Source organism: Podarcis raffonei, chromosome 7 (genome assembly GCF_027172205.1).
Source record: "Podarcis raffonei isolate rPodRaf1 chromosome 7, rPodRaf1.pri, whole genome shotgun sequence".
NCBI lineage: Eukaryota > Metazoa > Chordata > Lepidosauria > Squamata > Lacertidae > Podarcis > Podarcis raffonei.
In genome coordinates, this window is record NC_070608.1 from 59,769,508 (window position 1) to 59,794,203 (window position 24,696).

Consider the following 24,696-nt stretch of genomic DNA (forward strand, 5'->3'; position numbering starts at 1 on the left):
AAACATCGCTAGGAGCAATCTTGGCTGGTCTGCCTGAAGCCACCGAGAAACACAACTGCTGGCTGTCAGTGGACACAGTCTTCCATTTTAGGGTGATGGTGTTTCAGTGGCTTTCGCAGACAGAACCACTGGCGCCACTGTCAGAGTAAACAAATAGCAGAATTCATGTTGTTTCATTACCAGTGCAAGAAGAGAGCAAGTCTAAGAAGTATTATGTGTAGTCGGCTATGGGGCCATTGGATTTGATTTTTTTTTAAATCTAAATGTTATGAACCTCATATCATGCTCTATTTACATAAAATATTTATATATCAAGGCAGACAATTTCACAATTTTGAAAGGTATTATCCAGCTGGATTAATCTTTTCATATGCTAACCACATTACAAGTAAACATTTTCGTAGTCTCCTCTGCCTGAATGTGGCTAAAAGCTTCCTTGTTATTTTATAGTTGCAGCATTTCAAATGTTTCTCTCTCCTCTCTCTCTCTCTTTTTACATGGTTAGGCACCATGCCAGCTTTACCGCTAAATTACAGCAGAGAAAAATGCTCAGAAGAATTTGATTAGATTTCTTCCTTCTCCCCATGAGCAAGCAAGACAAGACAAATTGGTGTTGGTAAAAATACAAGAACGATTGTTAAGAACAGCACGCAGATTACGGATTTTCCCCTTTGTAATGTTATAAATAAATGCAACCATTTGTAATTGTAATTACCCCTTATTGAAGAAGAAAAAAAACACAGAGCTAGACAAACGTTAGCGTATAAGGGGCTGTATAATTGAGGCAATCTCTGTGTATGGAGTTCTTCATTGCTTCAATCCTACATGTGTATAAGAGTGAGCCCAGACTTGTGTTCCTCCTCGTGACATTTCCTTCCATTTTGTCCTTTTGGCCTCCTGGTGCTGAACTTCACGTGCTCCTCATTCAAATGTGTTTTCTCTTCCAAGTATTGTGGGCTTGTTTCCACCCCTCCCTGCTCTATAAATTCTGGATTTTGTGTAATAATTAGCCGTGTTGCCACCCTTGTCTACACACCCATGTTCAACTCAGCACATTTCCTTGTCCCAAAGGAAGAGGGAGACAGGTTTTTGAAGTTAGACAGGCTCTGGTACTGACGGGGGCTGGTTAACCCTTTTTTGTAAAAGCAATATTTAATTAGTTGCTGTGCTGTTTCCAGTTCACTTGGGAACTGCATTGAACTACCTACCTTTAAAGGTGATTGTGAGTGAGAGCGAGGAAGAGTGTTTACATGTCAAACTCGCTCTTCTAGCTGTAATAATTGGTAGCAACGTGCTCTAAAACGAATGAGGAAAATGCTTGCCATATTCCAAAAGCGAGGACTGCTAACCTTATATAAGAGATAGCAATTAAACTGATTTTACAGCATAATTTGTTTTATAAGAAAGAACAGGAAGAAAGGAAGGAAGGATGGCTAATAATAGGCCAACATTCTTTGGACTTGTTGATTTGATGGCAGCTTTATGAGTGAGCAATAAAGGTAGAGGTCCGAGGTATTGCTTTAGGATTAATAACAGCTAGGGAGGAGTTAATGGCCTGAGGTATTGGCAGAGGTCCATTAACTGAAGCTTGCCATTAATCCTCATTATAACTGCTGCTGAGTTCTCCAATCCCAATGAAGGACAAACCAGCCTTCTTCTCACTTTCTGCTATCCCTCTTCCTTTCAGATAGATAGATATAGCTTACTTACTAACTGCATAAGACCAAGATCAGGAATTTACTCATGGACGATTTACAATTGCATGAGACAGACTCCACTGCTTTGCCTCTTATGTAGTTTGGCCATCTATCGAACAATATAATTGTTAGCGGGAATAAAGAGGGAATAAAGAGGGAATAATAGAGGGAATAAAGTAACATCTCAATCAGAATTTCTTTGGATGTCAACTAAGGAGTTGATTCTTACACTTCCTAGATGTGGGGTGTCTTCTGCTTCCACTTGATTGGCTCACACACTGCATTCATAGGAGTGAAAGCTGGTTTCAGGCCACTGGCTATGCTTATGGAGGGAGGAGGCTCTGGACAGCACCAAGGAAGGACCAAGGCAGGAGATGTAGTCATAGTTGGGCTGGAGACCTCATCTACTGGTTTGGCTAGGCAGGGCAAGGCAGGCTGCACTGTCATCTGGTGCAATAAGTTGGTCAAACTGCAGTAGCCCAGAAGTGGGAGGGTTTTATAAGGTCTGGTGCCTCTATGTTAGTTTGGGTGGCCAACTGAACATGTCAGGTTGTGGAGTCAGCTGACAGCTGCTTGAAAGCCCAGGAAGCTGGCAATGCAGGAGGAAAGGTGGTGTTAGCTGAATGCTGGAGTCCTTGGCTTGAGATCTTCCTGGTGTGCCTTGCAGCATGTAATATTGCCCAGCGTAGATACTGTGGAAGCAGCATGCCAGAACTTGAAGGTTTGCTTGAGAGCAGCTCTGGCCTCTTTCCTATGTAAGCACCTCTTGCTCTGTATTTGTGGCACATAATATTTATAAGTTCTTGCCTGTTAAAGAGCCTCTAAGTTTTGCCTTAGATGATCCTTAGGGTCCTTCCTACCTTACAGTTCTAGGATGGTGTGAAATATGTATGAGAACTTACTTTTGTGAAGATGGCTAAGCAGGGCTGTCTTAAGCATATACTGCACCGTGGTGCAAAGATCCCTCCATTTCCAGAGTTGTTGACCTTTTCCCAAGCCTCTGTGGGGATCGCAGAGGGGAAAGGGGAGGTTGCTGGCAAAGCTGCGCAGCTCCCCCACTCGCTGGGGCGCCTCTGAGAGACCAGCGCCCTGGCGCAACATGCCAGTAAGCCCAATAGGAAAGACGGCTCTGTGGCTAAGGTGGTATCCCCCCCCCCCCCGAAGCGTCACAGCAGTTGAATTCTGTGTTTGTTTCAAAGACACTTGTTGGTCTTGTCTACTGACTTGGATGTCTTATGCTTCCCAATCCCTTGTTTTGAATTTTTCACAATATTCCTTGTGAGCAACACAACAGCTTATCAAGGCCACCGTGCAAACTATCCAGTGGGAATCTCCAGAGTAAATAAGCATTAAAGGTAGGTCCTTGGTGGGCTTCTGTAATTAGTGGGCCTACAATCCACACATGATGCATAGGAGATTTGCTCTTGTACACGGATAAATTCTTTGCTAAATTTGTACCCTACTGTGTGATCCAGCGGAGGATGGGCTTGCAGTAAAGAAAACTAAACTATATGTGACAATCATGGCAATGATGCTCCATATGAAACTAGAACAATTCTGCAAATGTATACGAAGTAAAAAAGGCAAAAATGTCATAATGTTGCTCACATAGCAAGTGCCCCAGTAGGGTGGGCAGAAATACATACAGCCTGACCACTAGCAGAATTGTGATTTATTTTATTTTATTTTTGGTACTCTCTTAAATTGCGTTGGTCTGTCATATATAAGGTTTTTTTGTTTTTGTTTTTTTAAATACATTTCCCATCATTTGACATGGTATGCTCAATGTGCCACTAACATGCAGTTTTACATTACTTTGCAGGGATTTCCCCAGTACTGTCAAGTTTCTGGTATGCATAATTTGTTGCATCTAAGACCATAAAAGAAAGGGGAAAGGATCTTTGAATGTGACAAAGCTAATTTTCTCCATGAATAAATAATTTAAGTTTAATTGCGAAATACCATCTTTGAAACAGTGTATTGTGACACATCCATTTTTCCTCCATGAAATAAGCATTAAAAAAGAAAAAAACCTCTCTGGAGGGGAGAGTGCTGTTCTAATTGTAGAATCAGTGAAGCAGAAAGCACTCGGTGGTGTAGTTGATACTTCATTGCAGAAATGGATCACAGCCTTTTTCTTCCTGCAAATAAGAAAATCCTGTGAAAAATGCTAAGCTCCTTTAGAGTTCCTGCATAATCAAAAACATTTACTTGGTTCCCCTATGCCCTGGTTTAGTTCCACTTTCCCTTCATTTTGCTGTGGTGAACCTAGGGTTTCTGTTTCTCTTAAATCATTGCTCAGGAACATTTCACCTCATAGAGATAAATAATTTTTGCCTTGCAGTTCTACTGAGTTCCTCTCGATCCCTCAGGTTTCTACTGAAAAGCCTGTTTTGTGGTCACATCCATACCACACTCTGATACCACTTTAACAGTCATGGCTTCCCCTGAAGAAATCTGGGTCCTGTAGCTTGTTAAGAGAGCTGGGAATTATAGCTCTGTGTGAGGTCTCCTAGCAACTCCCAGCATCCTTAAACTATAGTTCTCAGGATTCTTGGGGGAAGCCCTGGCTGTTAAAGGGGAAGAAGAGGGCTTTAACTGTGGTGTGGAAGTGACCTATAACAGAGCGCTGCCTCTGCCATGGACTCGTGTGCACGTATATCCTTTGAGTGTTACTTATTCACATGTGAAATAGTTGGCAGTTACTCCCCCTTGGGTTGTGGACTAGGGAAGACAGGCAGGGAAGAACTATAAGATGGAGACATGTGTGCTGAGCAGTGATTGGATGTATAGTGGTTCTACCTCTTTTTATCAACTGAACGAATCCTTAGGGTCAAAAACTGCAGAGAGACTCAGAGCATTAATAACGAAATCTTCCGATATTCCTCTGTTTAGTTAAAAGCAGCTGTGGGGCAGGAGGGTCTGGAATGGGTTCAGGTTAGCAGCATTCAGGAAGTGGCATTTCTTCTGCACTGTTTATTTCCCCCCAGTGAGGCAAATGAAAGTTTGTATGGAGGGATTTCCAGGGCCGGATTTAGGTTTGATGAGGCCCTAAGCTACTGAAGGTAATGGGGCCCTTTATATGTCCTGCTGTCCTTTGTCAACAACAAATTGTTGCTGTTTTTTGTGTTGAATATATGCTATATGGTGATTTATGGACCTAATAGGTATCTAAAGCCATGTGCACATAACAAAATAGGAGCCTACACAACATAAAAACACTGTTGCTGTGTGTAGGTTTTATTTTATTTGTTTTTTATCTTATATTTTGGAAATGTATATCCAGGTGTTTTTTTCCTTTAACAATTTTTTGGGCCCCCAAGAGAGTGGGGCCCTAAGCTATAGCTTCTTTAGCTCAAACGTAAATCCATCACTGGGGATTTCATTTGGAGAAACAGTGTGGGGAAAGACATTAACACTTCCACCCAGTGCCTCTGCCCTGATCTCCCTAAAACTTAGAACCATAGAATGGTAGAGTTGGAAGGGACCACAAGGGTCATCTAGTCCAACCCCTTCTGATTCAGGAATCTTTTGCCCAGTGTGGTTCAAACTGATGACCCCGAAACTGAAGAGTCTCACACTCTCCAGATCAAGCTGTTCCTCCTACTCAAAGTACCTGCTTTTAATGAAAAATAGAAGCATTAGGGGACCTGAATATATACTCCCCTACATCTCATCTCTTTGGGTCTGTAGACATGTCAGATTGTCGTTTCCAGGGTAATACTTGTAAGGATAGGACTGTCACACTTGAGCCTCTCCTTTGCCGTATTATGACATGTTAATAGGAAATGCAGCTTATCCCAGGAAGAATAGCATGATAGTTGGTGATCAGTTCTGCCGTTGAGCAGCTCACACATTCCATGCACAGAAGCCCTTAGCTATTTTGTTACAGTTTTTCTTTTATGTATCTGTTTCTTCCTTTTGCTGTTTCATTATATCATTCAAACAGGAGATGACTCATTAGTTGAAGTACAGAAGACAATAGCTGTGATTCTTCTCTTGCACTGGCTTGGCACCCATGTTCAGTAGCCAAACTGGCAGTAGTGGAATTACTTTGAAATCCACTCCTGCCATTGATAAAAGAATTAAGGCCAATGCTACTTGGTCCGATTGAAAGCATTCAAGCTAAAAGGCAGTCCCATCCAAGCAGGCTTGAATGTCTCCCTAACATCCATGCAAAAGATGTTTCAGGATCCTTACAGTACACATAGTCCTGCGAGCGCTTCCTTCCCAGCCTTCTGAAGCTACTTTTATTTCCTCTCAAAGGCCTTTTCAAACTTTCAGACCATCTTTTTCACAATGGCGTGTTGTGCTTGGCAGTCAGTGCTAGCATATGATTCACATTCAGTTAGTTCAATGAGTGACGGACAACAGCTCTATTGTATACTCAAAATAACCTTCGAGGTTTGCTGTCATTTTTGGGAGCTTCCAGATGCGTGTGATTTCTAGGCTTGTGTTTGATATGGGTGATTGGAGAACTCGAGACTCAGTGGAATTGGCTGCAGTTCAGAACAAGAAGTCCCTCTCCCCTCCCCAAGGCAGAAGAAGGTGTTACCCTCTCTCTCTTCTGCTCCACCCACAGTGTAGAATAAGGGGAAACAGCGCATTGATATTTCCATTGATATTCCCATTGAAACAGTGCATTGATATTTCCTCAAATTCATCAGAGCTGATGAAGCTGAACTGAACAAATTAATTCAGTATGTTGCTAAATACATTGTCTATTTTTACCCTAGTGCAGCCTTTGACTTAGGAAGGACAAATCTATGTACTGTAACTTGTGCTAGAGAAAAGCAACTTCTGAAGGCTATTATGCATGCTATGTTTCCAGAGCCTCAAGTGTCCCTATTTTCCAGGGACAGTTCTGGATTTACAGAAGCTGTCCTGGTTTCTGATTTGATCCTGGGACGTCCCGCCTTTCCTTGGGACGTCCCTATTTTCATTGGAGAAATGTTGGAGGGTATGGAGTTATCTGATCCTCGAGCCATCTGAAGGCACTCAGTATATGGAAGTTTTAAAAGTTTAATTATGTTTTATATATGTTGGAAGCTGCCCAGAGCGGCTGGGGCAACCCAGTCATGTGTGTTGGGTATAAATAGTAAAATCATCCTCATCCTCATTTTTACTGTTATTATTATTATGGATTAAAGGTAAAGGGACCCCTGACCATTAGGTCCAGTCATGACTGACTCTGGGGTTCCGGCGCTCATCTCGCTTTACTGGCCAAGGGAGCCGGCGTACAACTTCCGGGTCATGTGGCCAGCATGACTAAGCTGCTTCTGGCGAACCAGAGCAGTGCACGGAAATGCCGTTTACCTTCCTGCCGGAGCAGTACCTATTTAGCTACTTGCACTTTGACATGCTTTAGAACTGCTAGGTTGGCAGGAGCAGGGACCGAGCAACGGGAGCTCACCCCGTCATGGGGATTCGAACTGCCGACCTTCTGATCAGCAAGCCCTAGGCTCTGTGGTTTAACCCACAGCGCCACCTGCGTCCCCATTATTATGGATTAGGAGGTCCCTATTTTCATCAGAGAAATATTGGAGGGTATGTGTTTTGCATGCACTGGCCCAGTCTTAAATACAAAATGCCCGTACAAAAGGTAACATTTGTAAATTCTTTCTTAGCACGCGAAGTAAGCCACTGCCACATCCCACTGGCTATCAGCTATTGCCATGCTTGTCAACTCTTAAATAATTTCCTCTAATAATGTGCTTAGGTGGTGAACGGCAGCAGGATTGTAGCTGAAACTGAGAAACAAGGAGGGGAAACCCATGACTTACAGGGGGAAGGAAAAGAGCCGTAAGAATGTCTCTTGAGTTGGTGGGAAAACAAGACTATAGGAGACAATCTGATTTTATATCCTGGTAGAGAGTATGGCTGGCTGGAACTCTGGAGAGGAACATTCCTCACTGCAGCATTCTATTGCAGGCCCCAGAACAGCAGTGTATGGGAACAACAGCAGCAGCAACAACAACAAATAATAATAATTTATACCATACTCATCTGGCTGGGTTTCCCCAGCCACTCTGAATGGCTCCCAACAGAATATTAAAAACATGATAAAACATCAAACATTACAAACTTCCCTAAACAGGTAATGCTTCTCCATTTCCACAAAAGGCCTCTAATGCCGTGTAACATAGCTGCACCCTAGGTTGGGATTTGACATCCGACCTGTATTTTTTTGTAGTTTGGAGCCATAAATGTCTGCCTGAAATTTGCCCCCAACCTTTTAACTCATTGAGGACTGCACAGCGGTCCCACTCTGCCACCACCTAGCAGTAGTGGAGAATCTCCAGCCCAAAAGCCTGATGAGGCCCACTAGGTTGGACCTTCAGGCTGTTTGGGACAAGCCACACCAACATTTCTTGCCCCTGACATCAGGAAACATCAGGCCACAGGTAACAAGAAGAAGAATAGGGAACATACTCTCACCTGTGCTCCCAGTTCTTCCTTTGCATCAAAAAGATGGAAAGCAAGAATCGGCAGTGCATTAAACGCAGGCTGACAGTGCAAAGGATCTTCTGACGGAGGGTCATCTGTTGTCATGGTGACTTCAGGTGACTGATGGGTGGCCCCGCTCACCTGCCGAAATGGCCCGTGGGGTGAGGGTGGGTGGAGCTGAAGATCTGACCCACATTGATTGAATTCTGTTCCCTGTCTCTGGTGTACAGAATACCACTCTTGCTCTCTTACTTACCAACTCCAACCTTGAAGGTTTTCATTAGGATACTACGACGACCCCAGGCAAGTTATGGTAACCCAGGGACCTGTGCACTTCAACCAGGTTGCTGAAAATGTCAACCCAGTGTGCAGCAGCTGTGAAAAGAGGGAATTCCATGTTAGGGATCGTTAGGAAAGGGATTGAAAATAAAACCGCCTGTATAACGGTGCTGGGTGAATCTGTAGAGCACGCTTGGAATACTGTGTGCCATTTTGATCGCCGAACCTCAAAAGGGATATTGCGGAGCTGGAAAGCATTCAGAAAAAGAAGCCAAAATGATATCAGGGCTGCAACAACTGTCATATGTGTAAAGTTTACAAGGTGGTTGACATGTTTTAGCTGTGGTTATCCAAAAACTCGAACGCTGCCCTAAAATTAAAAAAAAAAAGCAGAAGCTGGATATTGTATACATACAAATTGAATGAAACACAGCTGCATTCTTAAAGTTTTAGCAAATGCTTCATTAATGCTTTGGACATATCATGTAAAAGAACATTAACAGCAGATATTATGGAGACGTCATCCTCCCCCCTCACATAAAATACTTTCTAAATAAAATACACTCTTTTTTATCTGTCTTCCACAGCAGTTTATTATTAGACTTTAATAAGATACTTTTCAATGCGAGCCACTAAGTTGAGTATGAAAAGATTGTGATATTCAATGCATTTTGAGCAGTTTCTTTTTCTGTGGCAGGAGAGATTATATGCCTTTTTCCTCAAGCAAAATAATCCATGTACCTCTTCCGCACTTTGGGTTAGGGACAGTGGTGTGTATGCCATTTTGAATATGCGACAATCACACCCGCACACATGGAATATTTGAGTGTAACAACTCAGAGAATACCATTCACCACCATTGCCACATGGGGAGGTGTCATGTGTGAGACAGACGGGGAGCTACCGAAGATGTTCAGTCCTAACATGGGTGTTGTCCTCACCATGGTGTTTTGGAATGTTGTTTGCCCCCTTGTGTTAGATTTTTAAGATGCTTTTCTCTGCAACCCACTGGCTTATCCATATCTTTCTGATACCTCTCTCTTTTTGCTCAGTGGTCCTGTTTTGGCTACAAAATGGTCAGCACATTAGCAGTTCAGCATTAGCAGGTGTGACAAAATTGTCTGGTTTAGGCTGGATAAACATGGATACTCTAACCTGACCCTGCCCATAAACTGAGGACATCTCCTTCGATCACAGGATCTCCTTTGGTTCCACCACTGGCTGAAGTTAGGCAACTGGTAGATAATAATTTATTGCATTTATGTCCCACCTTTCCTTCAAGGAGCTCGAGGTGGTTCTCCCCCTCCTCAGTTTAGAGGTAGGTTAGGCTGAGAGACTCTGACTGGCCCAAGGTCACCCAGTGAGCTTCATGGCTGAGTGGGGACTAGAACCCCAGTCTTCCAGGTCTTAGTCTAACACTCTAACCACTACACCACTACACTGGCTGTATAATATATGTGTTTTCTTCCTCTTCAGATATCGGTTCTGGCCAGCCACAACTAATTCCATCTTCCTATCACATGTAGAAGAAGGGAAAAACTCGTGTGTATGAGCTACATGTGGGTTTTTCATTTAATTCCCACAGGAAAGTACTTTTTTCTGTCAACTAGTGAAACAGCCCTTATATCCAAAGTTGTCTGTGTGTCAGATTTTTTATTTTTGCTTCAGTATGGCTATGGCCTGTGAAATGTCAACAGTATTCATTGGTGGCAGATGTTTCAGGTTATTTTTGGTTAAGGAAAGGGGCAAGAGAAGTGGAACCATTCTGATATATTCAAACATATCTAGCTCCCAAGTCAGTATTTGCCAGGTTTGTGGGTGTCTGACAGAATAGTGTTTTCCTTAAGGGAGAGTCCACGGCTGGTTATATAGCATGGATTTCTGATGCCTGGAGAAAACATAATAAATGCTTTTTCCATACACAAAACACAAACATCTCCTTCCTTTTTATTTTTAGGAAAAGGGAAAGGCAAAACATGTAAATAGCAAAATGAGGAGGTCCCAAAATAAAGGAGAGAGCTTTTTCTCACAGTCAGCCTGGACAAAAGCCTCCCCAGTTTCGCCCACAAAGGGGTCAGAAATTCAAAGTTCCCAGAAAGCCAAAAAGCTGTTTTATATTTCATACCAGATGTATCTCACACTCCACCCCCCCCCCAAAAAAGGATGATCAATCACAGCCTCAGCTGTCCATGGCTAAAAGCTCATATACTGTGGCAACTGTGGACTGACGCACAGTGCTAGGAATCTGAATAGATGTTTAGACTTCTGAGAGAGAGCTCTGGAGTGCCTTGCGCCTGGTTCTTTTTACTTCATTAGGAAGGGTACGGCTCCTGCCCACATGACACAAAGGCACACTGTATCGAGAGGGAACTTCATGAACTCATCTTGCCCTTGACCAAAGTTGTGGCAAGGCAGGGCCAGTCAAGCTCTGGGACACAGATAGGTTTTTCCAAGTAAGTATAGACAAGAAGCATCTGGAAGATGACATGCTGAGAGACAGAAAGGGAAACAAACTCCCCCCTCTTTCAAAAGGAATCTTAAAGTTATATGCCTGGGTAGGTGCTGAAAACAATACAGTGAAGGCACCTGCCTAACATGAATGGGCAGGGGGTTCCAAAATCTAAGTGCTGCTGTACTAGAGGACCGATTTCTTGCAAGCATGAAATTAGCATCACGTGGCACTTGCAAAATTGTCCGTTCCGCAAATCTAAGCAGTTGCTTCAGCACATCGTATAAGCTGTTGAGTTCCTGTTCCACAAGTCTATTGGCTTTAGATATTATATAATTTGTTGGGAGACTGAGGAGAAAGGTGTAAATGCCCCTACTCATGTTCTACATGCCATGTTTAAAGTGAGGAATGACATATGGGGTGATGTGCAAAGACCAGGAGCAAGGAAAGTTATGACATCTCTTTGTGGAGGCATGGTGGGGTGTTATGCAGAAGGAACGAGCAGAGACACTTGCACTTATCTCTCATTGCTTCTCCAACTTTATCACCTAATGCCCAGCGTATGCACAGCAGCCATGTCTACACCAGAAACTAATGTCAACATCAGCTGAGCAGTCATGGCTTCTCCTAAAGAATCCTGAACATAATCATTTGGCCAGGTGAGGGTATTGAGAATTAGTTATTCTGACCCAGTCTTTACAGAACAGCAGCCCTGAAGGCTTCTATATACAGTGGTACCTCGGGTTAAGTACTTAATTCATTTCAGAGGTCTGTTCATAACCTGAAACTGTTCTTAACCTGAAGCACCACTTTAGCTAATGGGGCCTGCTGCTGCGCTGCCGGAGCACAATTTCTGTTCTCATCCTGAAGCAAAGTTCTTAACCTGAAGCACTATTTCTGGGTTAGCAGAGTTTGTAACCTGAAGCGTATGTAACCTGAAGCGTATGTAACCCGAGGCACCACTGTAGTGTATATAGGCCCAGTGTTTTAAAGCTGATTTCTGCATGGGCTTTTGACTGGCACTGAATTTGATTCAGTGGTCTTGAATCATTTGTACGACAATGGACAATGCTTTGTATCGATGTGTGAGAATAGAGGTGTAGGCAATGGAAAATGAAGCATATCTTCTCAGGAAGTCTTTGGTAATTTGTTGTGTGTAATAGTTATGAATGCCTGATTTGAGAGACCAGACATGGGTGCCAACTTGAATAAAATAATCAGTCACATAACATGGCACACACAAACCATTTGAATGGCAATGCCCATCACGTTAGGGCATCCCCGCGTTGAGCTGTGAAACACTTGCATTACAGAGCCCTGGAGGGGCACTGCCATTCAGTGTACACATGACTGAACTAGATGGACCAATGGTCTGGCTCAGCATAAAGCAGCAGACTATGTTTCCATGTTTTCCCTTTTTTCTGAGGGAATGCCTCTATCCATATCAACTGCCTGGTTGTTCAGATTGACAAGGGAGGCCCTGTCAGTGGCCCCATCACTTTGTGTGGTTTGAGGAGCTGTGGTGGGCCTTTTCTGCAGTGCCCACCCCACTGAGGTGCACCACACACTGTCACTGTCACAGTTTTCGGCATCAAATCATGATGCACCTCTTTAGCTGAGGGGATGTTTCCCCTCCTGCTGTGTTGCTGCACTTCTGTTTCATCACTCCTATGATATTATATAGTCTGGGGGTTTTCATTCAGTGTTTTTAATGCATTGTACATTATTTTAAATTGGGACATTTTATGTAGCCCACCGTTCAACCATTCAGTGAGTGAATGAATGAAGAAATAAATTGTTTTCACAAAGGCTCCGGATATAACCTTTTAATTTTTTTTTTAAAAAAGGGCCATCACAGTCATGCTACTTGCATCTGTGTGTAATATCTAATTTGCCCTAATGAATATAGTTGCCTGGGAGTTGGAGGAAGCTTTTAGATCCTATAAAAAGCAGGAGTGGGGATGGCGAGGATAACAACATTTCCAGAAAGGCCAAGGGGGAGACTCAGAACATCATGAAATTCAGTGTTTTCAGTGTTGCAAAGGTGCACGTTCAGAATTGCCCTTTAAATCCAACCCCCCCACCCCAGCAACTGCTGATTCTAGGGAGCTATTCACAAGATCACACTATTTTATTTTTGTGTGAAAATTCTATGCAAGTATCTATCATTGAGCTTATGTACATAAATGCTAATTAAACAAACTTAAAAAAGAAACCACATCACCACCACCTCTCTAACTACCAACTTGGGTGAAGGGGAAAGTGATTAAAGTGTACAGAGGGGGAACTAATCCATGCTTAGTGACCTCATCAAAGATCCCTAACATTGGTGCTAACATTAAGGTGCAAAAGGGTCTTGAAAAGGTGAACACTGCATGTTTTTGGAGGACCTTGCAATCAACTTAACTTCAAATGTGCTTTAATTACTAATGCACTGGGTCATTGACTTCGACAATGACAACAAGACTATCACTTTTACCTTAATTAGCCTCATTGAGAAATGTGCTTGCACATTTCAGCTCTTGGTAAATAGAGCAGCATTCTAATTAAAACACACACACACACACCCCACAACCCCCTGCCACATACACATAGGCATGGAAAACTGCTAGAAAGAGAGGCACAGAGACAAGGTTCTAAAGTTTGCACACTAATCCACCTCTATAAAATATAGAGCAAACGCTCAAGTATTGTAAAGGAAACCAGTCTAATATGAAAGCAAGTGGTTGGGGTTTTTTTAGCTGGACAAGGCAAAGAGGAAATTCATTTGCCCCTCCTCCACTGGGCCTTGCAAAGCAACAAAGGCTGATCATCTTCCACAAGTCGACAATTGTAGGAGTTTGGCTGGATTCTAATATCTGGTAATGGTTCCCTGTGGCTGATTATTATTTCAGCATTTGGGCATTCCAGCTTTATGTATTTGGGAGGCCTGGGTTGCCAGATTGGAGGAGTCAGGAGCGAACAGTTCTGGAGGCACCGTATATATGCTCAAGCTTTGCTTTCGACAATAGCAATGGGTATGCTAGAAGAATGAGCCTAGACAAATAGCAATGCTGAATTGTGATTGATTAGCCATTTTTATCACACAAAAATATGATTCTTACATTTACATCCTAAATTGCCGGCTTGAATTGCCTGTGCTTACCTAAATCAATCCTTTTGGTATTATAATCCTGCTGATTTGCTACGCTTCACCCAGAGACTGAACACAGGTGATTTTCGTAAGCCTTCTGTGGATGGCAATTTGGATCGACTTCCATGCAGCCTCTTCCAAATTTAGGTTTTGCATTGAACTTAGGAACCCAGCTGACTGTGCCTGAAATGCTTTGCGAAGCAGAGGTGGGATTGGGTGGCCTGTTAAGGGACAGATTGACAGCTGGGATTGCTTCTTGTGTGATGGATGGGCCAGCTAGGGATCCAGAATTCTCTCTTCATCCTCCGTTCTTATCTAGCTGGGCTTGCTATTTGTTCTTCCTCATCTGCAGGGAGACATGGCTTTTCACATTGTAATGAAGAACAATGTTTTAACAAACAAAGCGGCTTCTAGTTTATTATTGTGCTGTCCCGAACTAAGGCTAGATGCTGGGGGAAATATTAATTCACAGTGTCAATTCTTCTCTTCCAGTGATATAGGCTAGAGCTGAGCCCATATGGCCTGAAGTACAATGGTGTACATTGTGAGAAAACCACAAATTCCAGCTGTTTCTCTCTCCCTCCTTTTTTCGTTTTTCAGTAGTCAAGTAATCACAGTCTTGCTTGGTTTTTTCCCTTTTTTAATATCACCCACGTAAGCTCATAAACACTATCCTCTAAAGCAGGTATAACTGGGAATACTGAAATGTTTTCACATTTGCAAAACCGATATCTCCAAAAATGAATGCTGTACTTTGAAGACACCTGCAGTACATTCTCCAACTTTTTCCTCTTAAAAATCAAACCCAAGTATTTCAGTGACTTTTCATTAGATGCACACTGCCCTTATCCGCCTTCCGCCTTTCATTAAAAGTCTTAAACAAGATTGCTTTTAATAGTGTTTGGGCAATAGAAAACAACAGACTTTCTTTTGTAAATCGTTCAATTCTGCAAGGAGACTTATTGTGTGATGTAAAGCTATTTTAACAGAGAAGTTGTAGTGTGTTGTTTCCCTATCTTTAGCCTACACAAAACTCTTACATTCCCCCCACCTAAAATCTTTGCTTTGCTTTGGGGAGTATTCAGCTAGGTTGTTGCATTGTGTTGGGAAGGGAGAGTCGGAAACCCAAAAGGGACTGAGAAATGTAAGGGGGGGGTGCAGGATAAAGGGGAAGGGATATCTCCAACAAGCAAGTTAAACGTTTTGATTCAATATTCTGATATTCTTATCGTGGCTTTCCAGAGTGTGGTACGATGCAAAGTGCAAAGAATGTGGGGGAACCAACAAACGTGTATCAGTGTCTTTCTAGCTGCACAATGATTCCTCCTTTCCCAAAATGTATGTGTTACAGTGGAAAGAAGAATCTTAAGGAAAATGACTGACAAATGCCTTTTCAACAATAGAAGTAGTTTTTATTTTATTTTTTTAAAAAGAAAACAAAACTTCTCTGTTTTAATTTATTGAACTAAAGCCAGATTTACTCAATTAAGATAATACACTTCAAGGTTAACTATCGTTTGCTGTTAGTTACATAACCTATTGTGCGATTATGTAAATTCCAGGAACAGAACACTACCCGAGTGTCTTAATTACAGGCAAAAGAGAGAGAGAGAGAGTCATTTAAATATGAATAAGTGAATTGTTGCTTGTATTTCCTGCTCACTATTTCCTAACGCTTTAAAGCTCAGTAACAAACTGGTTGTCTGCATTGCTTTCCCTCAGTCTTTCCCGGGGTAAATACATCTATCTCAGGGTACTTTTTTAAAAAGAAAGAAAGAGCAGACTACTACATTTGGCAGCTTTGCTAAATAATTAGTCGCAAACTAGGGAATATGGAGGACACCCAATACTTCACTATACTTTGTATGGTAGTTTTTAAACAAATTCTGGAATTCATATATGTATATTTAAAAATGGATCGGTACTACTAACTTTGTTAAGTGGCTTTGGCACTTTTAAGCAGATGCAGGAAAGTTCAGGGCTGCAAGAGGTGTCCTTGAAATGCATAATTAACCTATTTATTTATTTATTGCAGTTATATCCCACCTTTTCCTCCAAGGAGCTTTCGGAGAAAAGTCAAAGTTGTTGAACTTTTTGTAGAGCAGCTGCCGGTTTCAGGAACAGGAAGTGAGTGGCTCTGCCCCCCTGCAGCGCCCAAGACGACAAGGAACCACCATGCCACCCAAAAGCTCCCCTGCCACCTGGAATCCCGACGCACAGCAGCCACTGCACTACAGATCCCCATGGTGTCCTGCGGACTCCCCCCCCCCACACTGTGGACCACCCGGCCCTGGCTAGCTACGCTACTGTGCGCTTCATGGCTGAGTGTGGATTTGAACTCTTGTCTCCCAGTCTTAGTCCAACACTTAGCCACTATAACTTTAACCATTTTTTTAAGGGTTAGGACAAATGGTGTATCCTGTCAACAGCTATTGGCCTTGGAACCTCCATGTACATAGGCAGTATACCTCCAAACACCAGATGGAGGGATAAATGACGAGGAAAGCATATTGCCTGCGTGTCTTGCTTGTGTTCTTCCTGAAGACATCTGATTGGCCACTGCCTGTCTGAAGTCACTGCTGGGTGTAGACAGCCCCACAGTGGCCCAATTCAGCAGAGCACTTATGTTCTTCCTTCCAAATAAGTATGCTGAGAATTGCAGTCTGTGCGGTGAATACTTAGGATGCAATACAATGCAATGTGATGCCTGCTACAGTAGCACCGAGTTTGGGCAGTTCCCCCACACAGGGTGCAGAGCCAAAGGGGTGAATAATAATAATAATAATAATAATAATAATAATAATAATAATAGAGAAGATCCATTCAAAAGCAACCTTTTAATGAATTATTGTGGGAAAAAGATTTTTTTTTGGGGGGGGGCAATTTTTGTCCTCACTCAGGGCACCATATTACCAAATTTTACTCCTGGCTACATATTGCCATCAATGTGGCTGATCCAGTATTATTATTATTATTATTATTGCAGAGGAGAATTTTCTGCTGGATCTCCTGATATTATGCTTGCAGTGTGTGGATATTTTGTCTGAGTTGTGTTCCATATCTCATCCCTCTCCTCAACTAGACTTGTTGATTCTGCAATATGAGGATTTTAACACTTAACTTACAGTAGCTTACAGGGTCATGGTGAAGGTTACTGACGATAATACATGTTCAGATGCATTTATCTGAACACAGAGATAAGTGCTTCATAACTTTAGTCATTAGTCATCATTACTTGTAGCCTTGATTACCCAGATTCCCTTCCTCTTTTTTCTTTAGCCTTCTAGTCAAAACTCACTCTGTGTGTGTGCGCGTGCGCGCGTGAATCCCCCCTAAGTAGAAAGATCCATAAGGGAAAAGAGACCCTGTTCTGTTATCTTTTGATCTGCGTTTTTACTTTTGTGCCCCATGCTAGTGATTTTAGTTGCCCTTCCCCTTGCCCTCCTTGTTTTATTGAATTTGTGTGTGTGTGGCTAGAAGTGATCTCTGGGGAGAAAACCCTGTTATTAACTGTGCAGATCAACAAGGGGATGCCTATTTGGATAATAAAGAACATGCCTCAGTACTGTGGTCCAAAGAGCTCACAGCAGTTCTCTCTGTGCTCGCAGGAGCCCTTGAAGGAAAATTCCCATCCTTCAGTGATGTGGCTGCTTGTCTCCCCTAGGAGCGAGACGCTCACTATTCACTCTGCGCTTGCCTCATCCTTTCCAACATGTTCCCACTGATACATTAAAGGAATTAATTGCTCATAATGATCTCACCATCTGTTAACAGAGGTTCATACCTACAGGCTGGTGGCATGCGGTGGTCCCATTCAGCGCTCAATAGGAAATGCTGGGGGAACCGTTTCCCACATTGCCTTCCATAGCAGGTCTGAAAAGGGGAGGAGAGCTCAGGGTTGGCCATCTGCTCCTTGTCTTTCTGTGAGAGACCTTGATGCCGTCCAGCGCAGCTCTGATCTGACTCCAATCTGATTGGAATGTGGCTGATCTGAGAGCCTCTCAAAGCTGTGAAACTGAGTCAAAAGGAGATCCCCATTGTCTCCAGCCGCTGAAAGAAAATGATCACTTTAAAATTCATAACTCCCAGGTGCCTGCCATCTATTCATGGGGGGTGGGGGGGGGAGAGAAACCCTCTGAACTTCTCTTCATTAAAAGAAGAGAGAAGGAGGGAGGGAGGGAACAAGGAGGGAGTTTGATTATGGAAAAAAGATGGGGGGGACAGAGAAAAGGAAGTAGTTCGTGGGAATGTGTACAGGATTTTAGGCTAAACAAATGAGGAATTTGGAGCTCCTTTAAGAGAGAGAGAGAGAGAGAGAGAGAGAGGGAAAGGGATGCATTTATAAAAGCAATGCATTTGCAATGGGGATCCTTTATGCCCTTTTAAAATGTGGTTCTTTTTTGGGGGGGTTAATTAGGTTGTTTTTATTTTGATTATATATATTGCGGTTTTATATTTTGATTTTGTTCTGTGAAGCACCCTGAGACCTCCTGATATAGGGCGGTATATAAATTCAATCAATCAATCAATCAATCAATCAATCAATATCATGGTACTGTATTGAAGGCCCTTTCCTGGCGCAATGAAGCAAAATGAAACACATTCCTCCTTTAAATACAACAACTGTGAAGTACATTATACCCTAACTTTTCAGGGATGGACAAACCTATTATCTCTTTTTTTTAAATACTAAACTTGTTTTTACACTTCCTTAATGAAAGGTGTGAGCTCTAGCATGTGGTATGTTCTCTGAGGTAGGATCCAAAATTCTTATCCTCCAAATTCTTTCTCAGGTGAAGTAGTTACAATTTACCCTGTCTTAGTTGCACAGAAGAACCAATAGTTTACTTTCTGCCATCCTTCTAGGTTGGATTTCCAGAACCGGCAACAGTCACTGTGTATGTGCTCTATTTGTTCTTGTTGCACCTTCTAATTCTTTCATTCAGTGTGAGTTTCCCCCTCTTCATCTGAGAGGGACCTACACGAATGCACATTAGAACATCCCCAGGTTTTTGTTTGCTTTGCTTTGTTCATGCAATTATTGTAGCTCCCATTTTGCCAGATCTTCCAAATCCATCTATTAGGTAAAAGGGAAGCTACAAAGCAACATGAGAGTTTGTGCTCAGCTCCTCTCCCATTGCACAGTGTTTTACCACAATCAATTTTTCGTGTGAAGGGGTGGATGCAACAAGTGGAAGAAATGGAAATCTGCGGCAAGAATAAACTACCCATGCACCAATTGGCTGGAGGTTTGAAGCCGATGCTGGATCGCCATTTGTCAGAAATACAGAGCACCACTTTCTGGCACTAGCAAGAGTTGGGTTAGATGTCCTGTGAGTTCTTTTCCAACTCTATGGTTCTGTGCATAGCAGAGGACTGCAGTGTAACTGCCAATTCCATTTAACCTTTTGGCCTGTGTCAAGACTTTGGCACTCTGTATTTTTATCTGTGCTGCCTTGGGCCGACCTACCTGGACAGGTGCATGCTGATGCTGAAGTCACCTCTGTTCAGCTTTTTGACATCTAATAGCGCATGAGGATGTTCCTCCAAGTAGTCTTGGCAGTTGAAACAGCTGGAGCATGGCAGTAGTAAAATAAGGCTTTGTTGTTGTCACAGTTGCCTGAATGCTGGTAGCTGTTAGAATTCCTGCTCCGTGATTGCAGTCATGGGATTTTTGTCTATCACATGATGGTATATGTTTTGACTCCGCAGAGTGGGAAGTGACAGAGACAGGATGTTTGTGTTACTGTGTTTTGTGAAGTGGGACTATTGTCCTTTGTTTTGTTTTTTCTCTTTGCTGTCTGGTGCTAGAGAGAGAGGGAGCAATGTTGCAGTGCTCTGTGTGTGTTAATATGTAAATAAAGTAGATTAGCCAAAATGCTGAGTTGCTGAGGTCTGTTATGCAAGTTGCGAAGACTCTGCAGATCCCTAAGTGTGCCGATGTCTCTTGGCATCGGTCGCTGTGATGTTCGGGCAGAAGAAAGCTTTTGAAGCTCCCGAATGATCGACCAGGAGGGAGAGAACATGCCAGTCGGGCATGTGTCTCTGCCAGGGTCCTACTCAAGTGTAGGCTTAGCTCCTGACAGTAGTTCCTTTAGCAAGCAACTTGTCCATGCAGATGTGCTTTATGCAGTCACCCACATGGCTGTTTGAATGTGTATATAAGACCTTAGAATAGGTTAGAATAAACACATGCCAGGAACAGTTTTAGATGTTGCAAGACCCGCCATTTGGGGCATGTACCAGTTAGCATCTCCTGACCCTTCCAATAGTACAATTTCACACTCCTAAAATTCTTTATGCTGCTTTTCTTTATTAGCATATGCTTCAATCACACTTGCTGCATTTCATCAGTCATAAATTTCTCCATCTTTGCATTTGTATTCACCAGGCCAAACAGTACTCTCACAATAAGCAGAGTCAGTATATTTGCATAATCATCCCTGGCAAATACTGGAAGGATCTGACCTCTTTTGCCCCTGATAATTTCAAAAGGTTAATGTCAAATTAACATTTAGCAAATCCGCACAGAGTAATGATGTTAAATGGAAATGGTTAAATACACAGAATTCAGGAAGTGTGTACAACTTACCTAAGTACTGTCCTTCTGCCTGATCTATATGGCCTTTTCTGATTGTGACTTGGAATCCTCTCCTTCCTGTGATACATGTGGAGACAGCCTTTCCTATTCCTTGCATATTTCTATATTCTTATTATGAATCAATTATTAAAGAAGAAGAATTTAATAACTGTTGATCAATTATTAAAGAATTTCTAGTTGATGATCTTCAACCTTTTAAATCAATTAATTGATCCATTACGTTTTCATTTCACCGAAACCTCAATATAAGTGACTTTTTCAGGTGCCGAGGAGATATTAGTTACAAAACAAAAGCTACACCTTACCGTTAGAAGGAGAGCCCATTTGTAATATTCTTTTCTTAAAAAAAAACACCTGCAACAGGAGCGCAGAGAGAAGAAACAGGAGCACAGACAGAAGAAAAGCCATGGTGCATCGCGAACAGCAAAACCAGACACCTTCATCTGCCCCAACGGTAATAATAACATGTCTCTCCCGTATTGGTCTCTACAGCTGCAGCAGGAACATCAGCCCTTTAATAGTTTGACGTTGCCCTCACTCTTCAATTGTCACTCGAGAGAGATGGATGGCAACAACAACAGGAGTAGCAAACTGGAAACAGAATAGCTGTTCCTTTAGATTACAACCCCATTAAATATGGTCCCACGATAGTCAAATAGCAACCCAATCCTATATAGAATTAGGGGCACTTGTGCTCATTGAAATCAATGCGTTAAGTCATTTGTCTTTTACTGGTGGGTCAGACCGCCTTGCGAGTTGGGGTCGATGCAAGGTGAGTTGCAACAGGAGGTAGGGGTGGCGCATCCCATTTGGCCACGTGAGGTAAAATGAGAAGTGACACCCCACTCTGTTGCGCCACCCACCCCACTGCTGGCACTGCTGCCTGCCATGCCACCTACCTCTGCCCCCCATACTTCTGGCTGATCAGCATTGCCACCACATCGACACCAGCATTGGTGCTGATGTACAGCAAGATCTTGCAAGATCACATCGAATTCTCATGAAGTCTCACAGAGCATGAGAAATCTTGGGAGATTTCAGATTTGTTGTTGTTGCTGCTGCTGCTGCTGCTACTGTTGTTATCCAATCTGACTGGGTTGCCACAGCCACTCTGGGTGGCTTCCAACATAAATAAAAACATAATAAAGAATTAAACATTTTAAAAAACCTTCCCTATACAGGACTGCCTTCAGATATCTTCTAAAGGTTTTATAGTTACGCCGGCTCCCTTGGTCTGAAGTGCTGCACCCCATAGTTGCCTTTGACTGGACTTAACCGTCCAGGGGTCCTTTACCTTCACCTTTATAGTTACTGATCTCCTTGGCTCAGGGGTTCGCATAACTCCATACCCTCCAACATTTATCTGATGAAAATAGAGACGTCTTAAGGAAAAGCAGGGTTGTAATGCTCTGTGCTAGATAATGTGGGATTTTTAATTGCATTTTTATAGAGATGCTGCAGACCAACTGCATGAAGGTCATAGACCATTGGTGGTCCATGGACCACAGCTTAGGAAACCTAGTCCTGGATTGTTTACATTTTAGTATTATTATTGTTCTGACTTTCATTGGTATGACATTAAGGCTTCATAAACACTATACATTTAAAGCACATGGTTCCCCCCAAAGAATCATGGGAATTGTAATTTACCCCTAACCGAGCTACAGTTCCTGGCACCCTGACCAAACTACAGTTCCCAGAGTTCTTTGGAGGAAGTCATGTGCTTTAAATGTACAGTGTGTACACAGTAGCATATAATGCATAACACACTGTTCGACCTTATTTGTGTTTATCAGCCATTCCAGTACCCAACATCTACACAGAGCAATTATTACTTCCCCTAATCCTCATTTCTGTTTTATTATGAATCCAACTTAAATTTCCCCATCTTTGGTTAGAATAATGCAGCACTGAATAATAACGTAATTATTGGGGTGGTGTTTTTTTCACATTTACATTCTGTTTCTCACCCCCTCTGCTTCTCTGTCCGAGTGGAAAACAACTGAAATGTCATTTTTCCTAATTAGTTCGAGTTTTGCATTATTCTTCTATCACGAAAGACAACGAGGAAATCATCAAGAAGGCCTCATTAGGGGCCCTAACATTTGCACTGGTCAGAAATTTTCAATTAGCACTGCCTTAGAAAACACAGTTGCTCAGCTTTTGTCCCGTGTGCTGCTGAAGAATAAGAAGAGCAAATAGATTGGGCAAAGTCTGCAGCTCAGGCTGCTTGGGAAAATGTAACAGGTGTTATAGCTCAGCTGGGTATGAACTGCATAAAAAAGGACCACTCAGCCTCTACCCATAGAAATCCCTTTTCTAACCAGAGCTTCAAGTAGGAAGAAACTAATGACTTCATTACCATCTCAATTCTGGGAAATGCTTAGTCCAGACCTGAATCATTAAAGGAAAGGTATAGCACTCTGTGTGACCTTACAAGATCAAAATGTTATTTAGAGCAATTCCATTAGTCAAGGCTATAAACCTGAAAGAACACACCCTTTTTGCACTAGCACTTTAGACCATAAAATAGGGGTGGCGGGGGACTGGGGAACCAACAGGAATAGGGCAAGAAAGAAGAAAAACATATTCAACACTCATTGTGCTCCATGATTTCCTTTGCTGTCTTTGAAGCGTCCGTCTGCTCCCACTAATACTTCTTCCCTTCATTCTCTGTGCGATGCGTTTAATAGGTCTTGATGGTTTTCACTCTTCCAGTAGATTATAGATTCTGCGTGTGTGTTGGAATGTGCATGAAGGCATTGAAGCCAGGCATTATGTGGACGTTTTAAATAGCATTGGATAAAGCAGTGGTGTTCACTACTGCAATAATTTAAAAAGCAAGTTGGTTTTGTTTATGTGTATGTATGTGTATGTATGCGTGTGTGGATACACAGACACACACACACACACACACACACACACACTGGTACCTCGGGTTAAGAACTTAATTCGTTCTGGAGGGCCGTTCTTAACCTGAAACTGTTCTTAAACTGAGGTATCACTTTAGCTAATGGGGCCTCCCGCTGCCGCCACACCACCACCGTGCGATTTCTGTTCTCATCCTGAAGCAAAGTTCTTAACTTGAGGTACTATTTCTGGGTTAGTGGAGTCTGTAATCTGAGGCATATGTAACCCAAGGTACCACTCGTGTGTGTGTGTGTGTGTGTGTGTGTGTGTGTACACACACACACACACACACACATATATATCACGGTAACATTTGTAGTGCGGCCTTAAAACATGTTTATCCAAAGTTCATGCCCACTGAGTTTAATGACACTTTCCACCTAAAACGCTGGCTCCAATGAGAATGTGGCACTGATTTTCACCAGAAGAATGTTGGAGGGTATTCAATAAATAAATGAATAAATAAATTCCTCCACACAGAAAGCTAAGTAAGTGCATGGGGGTGGGTGGGCATTTTCCTGTGTGGAGGGAATTGTTTGCAGTGGGGAGCAGTTCATCACATGAACCAGTACCAGATTTATGTATAGACTAAGTAGGCTGAAGCCTAGGGCCTCTAAATCTAAATCCCCAGCAGGCAACCTCCCCTCTCCCAAAATTGCAAATCTAAGACTTCATGTGAGGGCAGGACAACGTAGGCCTCTAAATATAGGGGGTCTCGCCAACCAGCCCGCTCCCCAGTGCCGCAGCCTCCCCTCTCCCAAAATTGCAAACCCAAGACGTCATGCAAGGGCAGGGCAACTCAGGCCCAACAACTATGAGACTCAGGGCTAGCCAGTGGGGCCCAATTTGAAGCAGTGGGGCGCAACTTGAATTTTTTTTTTTGGTAGGGCCCCAGTTCATAGCCAAAATCTGCAAAATCTTATAGATATAAATAAAATCCATCTAGATTGCCCTGGTGCGGGGTGTGTGTGTGCCTTAGGAGCGGCATGTGGGGCCCAATTTGGCCAAATTGCTCCAATTGCCTTAACGTCAGCCGTGATGAGACTGTGCAGGGGTTGGACTGACAAGCCCTGTACCTCCTAGGTCCCTAGTGTCACTATTCAGAGTACAGACTCAAGGACTTGTTATGGAAATTAAGGGGGGGCACTTATTGGAAATCAGGTTTGTCACCTCTCCCCAC